Source organism: Gossypium hirsutum, unplaced genomic scaffold (assembly GCF_007990345.1).
Source record: "Gossypium hirsutum isolate 1008001.06 unplaced genomic scaffold, Gossypium_hirsutum_v2.1 scaffold_118, whole genome shotgun sequence".
Lineage (NCBI taxonomy): Eukaryota > Viridiplantae > Streptophyta > Magnoliopsida > Malvales > Malvaceae > Gossypium > Gossypium hirsutum.
In genome coordinates, this window is record NW_024402818.1 from 1,842 (window position 1) to 9,450 (window position 7,609).

The window sequence follows — 7,609 nt, forward strand, 5'->3', positions numbered from 1 at the left end:
TGCGAATATTTAGAGCATATCGCTCGGAATTGTCCAAGAAATGTTAGTAATATTTCTACCGCTATCCAGAGATCTATTTCGATAGAAAAAGTCAGGGAAACATTATGACTGAATCAATAGCACAAGGATTTGGTATGTATTTTCAAGATTTAAGATCCATTTACTTGTTAAAAAATTATGTTATTCGCATAATGGTGAATTAAAATGAATTCATAATTATCTTATAAATTGAATTGTGGCTATGGGTACTAAATATTGAGAATCAGACTGAATTGAATAAAATAGAAAATAGTACAATTGAATTGTGATAAACGTCAAATTATACATATCTACACCCCAAATACTTAGCATATTTATGGATGTTTATTACTAGATTTGTGGATTTTGGTGCTCTTAATCCGGTTATTTCATGTTTTGTGCTCAGGAAAGCAACAAGAGTCGAAAAGAGCAAAAACGAGCTAAAAAGGGACAAAAAATGGGCCAAATCGAGAAGATGACACGGCCTAAGCCTTGCCACACAGGCATCTCACACGTTCGTGGCCTTCGAGGGTGTCGACCAAGGTTTTCACGATTCACACGGCCTGGCCATTGAGCCCACACGGCCGTGTGCAATTCAAACGGATCGAACACGGCCTGGTAATCACGTCACACGGCCGTGGCACACTAGCGTGTCCCTTTTTCAAAGAGTTGTATTTTACACGGAAAAAGGTACTTAGGGAGGAAGAAAGCCAATCCAAAGCCTATATAAACACCCTAAGTGTGACCTAAAAGGAGGCCGCTCTTTCCAGAACTTTTCTAGAATACAGTACCACACCCCGGGAATTACTTAAAGGAAGCCAGATGATCCATCTCAAAAGCCGGAGCTACTCCAAGACTGAAGATCTCTCTCAAAATTCCTTCAGGGGTTTTAGAATTTTCTTTATGTTTTGTTATTTTTATACTTTTGAGATGTACTCTTATTTTATTATGAACTAAACCCCTTAGATACCTAAGGGGGGATAAAACCTATGATGGATCTTGTTATTATTATCTGAACTGTATGATAAATACTTGATTTGTTCTTAATTATGTGTTTTTAATGCTTGAGTTAATATTCTGGGTATTAATTCATGATTTGATGTGCTTATGCAGAGGAGGAATAGACCCTACCTAAGAGTAGATTTGGCATAATTAAGCGGAGTTGATCGAATGTCTAGAAATAGGGTTACAAGATTTTGCCGGATTAGGGTGAAACCTAATAAGGGGATCCATAGATCGAGTTAATGCAACCCTAGAGTGTTAATTAGAGATTAGACGTTATTAGTCTTGAATAGGGATAATAACTTAACTTAGGGATCTCTACGGAACAAGTCAAGTGAATAAATCGTCCAGTTCAGAGTCAAATAACAAGTGAATTCTAGGTGGATTCCTCCTTGGGTGTCGTCTTTATCAATTGCTTTTCTTCAAATCTTTTTCCAAATTTTCTCTTTGCTTTAATTAAATTAGTTAATTAGTTTAAATAATTAGTTAATTAAAACAAACCCTTTTATTCTTAGGCTAGATAATAAAAAGATAGTCATTACTAGTACTTTTGGTTCCCTTGGGTATGATATCCCGGTCTTGTCGTTACTATACTATTGTTCGATAGGTGCGCTTTCCTTTTCATCATGATAATAGTTAGTTTAGGTTTGATCTTCATTATAAATATTTATTACTTGTTACGAATCACGCGATCAGTGTTGGCGCCGTTGCCGAGGAGCTGAAATATTAGGAACACTAAATTTTTATTACTTTAGCCATTTATTTTTCTTGCAATTTTATTTTATTTTATTTTATTATTTATTAATTTACTTTCTCTCTTTTGACAGATTTTTATAGTTTAAGACTAGAAGAAACCCGTCAGGACCATTACTCTTTGATGAAGAAATCGATCGTACAATTTGCAAAAATCAAAGAGAAATAAGGTGTAGTTTACGCTACACAGAGAACGAGTGAGAAGACGATACTCAAACCCCAACCGACGAGATGGCTGAAAACCCAAGCGATCAGCTACCTCTTGCAATTGCAGCTAATCAAAATCCTGCTCCACGTACTATGTATGACTATGCTAAACCTTCTTTAACAGGAACTGAGTCTAGTATAGTTAGACCTGCTATTGCTACGAATAATTTCGAACTAAAACCTAACACAATTCAGATGATATAGCAGTTTGTTCAGTTTGATGGTTTGCAGGATAAGGATCCCAACACGCATTTGGCAATTTTTCTTGAATTTTGCGATACATTCAAAATCAATGGCGTTTCTGATGATGCCATTCGTCTTCGGTTAATTCCCTTTTCACTGAGAAACAAAGCTAAACAGTGGTTGAACTTGTTACCACGAGGGTCTATCACTACTTGGGAACAAATGACTGAGACGTTTTTACTAAAATATTTTCTGCCGGCTAAAATGGCTAAATTGCGTAATGATATCTCTTCTTTTGTGCAGATGGATTTAGAAACACTTTACGATGCATGGGAGAGATACAAGGACTTACTGAGAAGGTGCCCTCACCATGAGTTACTGCTTCAGTTGCAAGTTCAAACGTTCTACAATGATGTGAATCCCTCGACAAGACAAATGATTGACGCAGCTGCTGGCGGAACCATCAACAATAAAACACCAGAAGATAAATATGAATTTATAGAGGAGATGTCACTGAATAACTATCAGTGGCAAGTTATGAGGATAAAGCCAACGAAAACAGTCGGCGTCTATAACATCGATTCAGTCACCATACTCGCTAATCAGGTAGAACTTCTCAATAAAAAGATTGACGATTTACTTGGTTCTATGCAGGTACATCCAGTAATGAGGTGTGACTCAAGCGGAGGAGGTGTACATACAGAATACCAATCCTTCAATCCTACAACTGAAGAGGAACAAGTCAACTATATGGGTAATAATAACTTTAAATCTCAAAATAACCCATACAGTAATACTTATAATGCAGGTTGGAGGAACCACCCAAATTTCTCCTGGGGTGGTCAAGGAAATCAAAAGCCACAAAATCCTCAAGGTTTTCAATAGCCACCTTATCAACAAGAGAAAAAACCAAACCTTAAAGAGATGCTTTCCAAATTCATCTCGGTGTCAAAAACTCATTTCCAAAATACCGAGACAGCATTTAAGAATCAACAAGCATCGATCCAAGGACTCAAAACTCAGATAGGCCAGCTGTCTAAACTAATCTCTGAACGACCACAAGGTAGCCTACCAAGTAATACTGAACCTAATCCGAGGGAACACCTCAATGCAATTAGCACTCAAGATAAGAAAGGATTCATTACACCTGAGCCAGAAATACAACAAGACAACACGATGAACAAAGGACGAGAAGAGGTAAACAATAATGATCCCAAACAGGTAAGTACGAATCATGAACCTCGTGTGCCATATCCTAAAGTGATGACGAAAGACAGAACAGAAGAACAATTTGGTAAGTTTGTTAAACTCTTAAAGAAATTATATATTAACTTACTTTTTATTGAAGTTCTTTCGCAGATCCCCAACTCAGCAAAACTCTTAAAGGAACTTCTGAGCAATAAAAGGAAATTAGACACTACATCACATGTGGAACTCAATGCAGTATGCTCAGCTATTCTAAAGAATGAGCTACCTAACAAATTGAAACATCCAGGGAGTTTTACAATTCCTTACTTAATTGGTAGTCTCTCTGTGAATAATGCTTTAGCTGATCTAGGGGCAAGTATAAAAGTTATGCCATATAAAATGTTTAAACGACTAGGTCTCGGTAAACCCAAACAGACTAGGATGAGCATACAATTGGCTGACAAAACAGTTAGATTTCCTAAGGGTATTATTGAAGATGTTCTCGTTAAAATTGATAAATTTATTTACCTAGTAGACTTCATTGTCTTAGATATGGATGAGGATAACGAGGTACCTCTAATTTTAGGACGACCATGTTTAGCAACTGCCAGAACCATTATTAATGTAGGCACAGGAGAGCTAACACTTCGTGCAGGTGATGACGCAATAACACTCCAAGCACGCGACTCAGTCAAAACCTCTAAGACTCAAGCTAATGCTATAAAACCTGTCGATGATAAAACTAATATTCAATCGTCCTTGCAGGAACTTCCTCAAACAAAGACAACAGAGACAGTCTGCTACTATCATGAAGAGAACAAAGACGTCCATGAAGAACGAAGACTACGGATAAAGGAGCTAGACGAATGGCGAGAACACAAACTGAGAACACATGATAAACCGAAACTACGCAAACACAAGCCTAATACCTCTCCTAATCAACTTCAGGTTGGCGATACAGTCTTACTAGATGTCGTTGATCCTCACATTGTCACTACTACACCAAATGAGGAAATCCCTCTTACGGTACTCAAAATTTTTCCATTCGATACAGTGGAGGTGAGTCATCCCAAGTTCGGCACTTTTAAGGTAAACAACACCCGTTTAAAACCTTATTTCAAAATTGACAGTAGGAACGAGGAGTATGAACTCCTCAAACCACCATGATAAATCAACGGAGAGGTAAGTCGAGCTTAGACTATAAATAAGCGCTTCTCAGGAGACAACTTGAGCACTAACATATTTTGATTTCTTTATTTTTATTTTCTCATACTTCGAATCAATTAACTTAATCTTTGAATTGCAAAGTTTTTTAGCACACACGGCCAGGCCTACACGGCCGTGCCTAAAGCCGTGGCCAAACAGGAGAAGCGACACGGTCGTACGATACGGCCGTGTTGAAGCAGGACATGATTTCCCCAAAACATGAGGTGCGCTAAATCCCCACGGCCGTGTGACATGTCCGTGGGTGAACTTGATAGAAATACACGGGCGTGGGAATGAAAACCCACGGGCGTGCCAGGGACAAAGCTCGATTCTGTTTCGTCAACATGGGCGTGTCAGCCGTGTAAAACAATACATGGGCATGCTACCATAACACACGGGCGTGGGAGAAGAGAACAAAGCTAGGCACGACTGTGCGACATGGCCGTGTGCCACACACGCCCATGACACACGGGTGTGGGACAGTAGCCGGGCACGACCTAAATTGAAAATTTTGAAAAACACTGGCTCACACTCAAAGCACATGGGGGTGGCCCTAGGCCGTGTGACCCTCCCCTATATAAACAAACCACTGTTTATCTTCTTCCCCCTTTCAAAACCCTAACCGAAAACTTCTCCTCCCCACTCCCTAATCCTTATTCCGTCCATCGTTTCCACGATTCTCACTTCCCCAACCCTCAAACCACCCTGAAATCCATTCCCCTTGCATTAATTCCCACTTTCCCCTCTCTATACCCTCTATTTTTTCCACCACACGGCTTCCTCTCTGCGTCACACGCCCGTGCTCGCTACCACACGCCCATGCGCCGCCATACAACAGCCTTTGGTTCACTTTCTCAACTTTATTTTTCCAATTTCTACTGCTCCATTAGTATTCCACATGCTTTACATAGATATTGTACTATTTTGCTTTAGACAAGTTAGGATTTTACTCTAAATTTTTCTATATTTGAATTAGGTAAGCCACTAAATAGCATATACTAGTTTTGAGCCTCTTGCTTAACTACTGATGTATTGTGGATTCTATCACTGCTCACATATTTTCAGGTACATTATGTCGTCATCAAGAGGAAAGAAGGCTGCGGTCCCATCCTCAAAGAGACGTAGGGGACCGGGTTCTTCCTCGGTGCGTGCTACGGCTGAAGTTCGGCACCCGTTCCTTGACTTTCCACAAGCTTCGCAGGAGGAGCTATTTCAAATACTACACGTACGACCCATCACCATAGGTTACTGTATCGACTGGGCTGCCGTAGAGCAAGTCTAGCTCGCTGATGCCATCCGCGCCCTCCTGTCCACAAACCCATGGGAACGGTTCTTCGCTATACCGAGCCCACTTATTTAGAGCTAACTTTAGAATTATGCTCTACTTTTCATTTACAAGTGGTGATGACGAACAATGACGACCCAAGCACCACTCTCTTCCACCTACGACCCCAGCCGCTCGAAGGCCTCAGCTCTTCCCCCTTCCCTACAATATCTCCATGCCATATTGGCACATACCTTGACCGGAAGGAGAGAGAGCACTGGCGTCGTCAACACCCACGATGCTTACTATTTATGGTGCATGGCTAATGCACACGTGACTGACTTGGCCTACTTCATTGCTTTCGCCATTCGCCATCAGACCGAGTGGCATAGGAAGGGAGTGATCTCCATCAGCCCCTACGTGACGCGACTTGCCAGACACTTCGGCCTCCTCAACACTGCGGCCCAGTCATCAGCGCTTACCCTGATAGGTCAGATGTATCCACAGGGCATCATGACTATGTTACACATGAGGATGATCGAGCGTCGACGTGGGACCGATCCTCCTCAGTACCGTCTCTCGCATGCCTTTGACGAGGAGGATCCTGAGGACATCCCTGATGATGTTCCCCCACAGCATGAGGAGCCTTCTATCGCGCCACCTAGGGAACGACCAGTTCATGCGGCTGCTTCATTGGCACACCTTTCCGACCGCCTTGCCTATTTCGAGCAGTATTGCACTACACAGTTCGAGATGATCCACGAGCGAGATCGGTGACGGGACCGATAGATGGACGACATCCAGTCCATGATGTAGCAGCTATGCCAACACTTCAATATCGCCACTCCAGCACCACCACCTGAGGGCCCCACCGACGAGGATCATTGAATCCTCCTATTTTTTATTTTTTTAGTTTTATTTTATTTTTATTTTTATTTTTATTTTTATTTTTCTTTTGATTTTATTATTTTATTTTGAAAGACATATCTATATTAGTAAATTTTATTTTTCTTTTTCCATTTTCTGGTTTTTTTAACAAGTAATTCCACTACGTTCTCTTCCACGCCAACTCTTAATAAGCTCTTCATGATTCTACAGACTTCTAAGCAAGGCTGCTAGGAATATTTTACAAAATGAGGAAACAAACGGGAACAATACCTCACGAGTGCCATGTTCAACAACCCAATTTCTTCATCTAGCCAAGAATAATGGTTGCTACTACTTTCCCTGAACACTCCATCCTTAGAATCAAGCTCCACATCTATATAACAGGGAGTTTCACCTCCCTTCTTATTATGATTTTCTTTATTTTGAATAATATATCTTTGTACATTGTGGGCAATGTACATCTTAAGTGTGGGGGGTGAACATGAAACCTAACTTTTTGCATTATTCTCAAATCCCTGAAGTTGATCTTGTGTTTAAGTGATTTTCTCATAATCTTGATCGAATAAATTCTAATTGATCTATAATTATTGTTGGTATGTCATGAATTAGACTATGGGAATTATGCATGATTATTTGATTATAGGACATTAGAGAATCGAGCATGATAAGTTGATATTTTGAGAACTAAAATTTTTAGATTATTTTCCTAAATTGAAGTATTATCTTGAAATCTTAAAGTATACAGGAATGAAATCAAAAACCCAAATTTTTGGTGAGATTTTTGAGCCTTTTGAGCATATATTTTTCTTTATTATTCACTTCTTTTGTGGTTTGGGTGTGTCAACATTGAATTGTTATTCTAGAACTTGCTTCGATTATACATATCGAGATCACACGTAT

General features: G+C 39.9%; 1 non-coding gene across 1 annotated transcript; it reads right to left on the reverse strand.

Moving 5' to 3' along the window:
• Positions 1 to 2,433: 2,433 nt before the first annotated feature.
• On the reverse strand, positions 2,434 to 2,540 carry LOC121226323 (small nucleolar RNA R71). Its single transcript, XR_005924164.1, has one exon. It is a non-coding gene; the product is annotated as a small nucleolar RNA R71 (small nucleolar RNA).
• Positions 2,541 to 7,609: the final 5,069 nt, after the last annotated feature.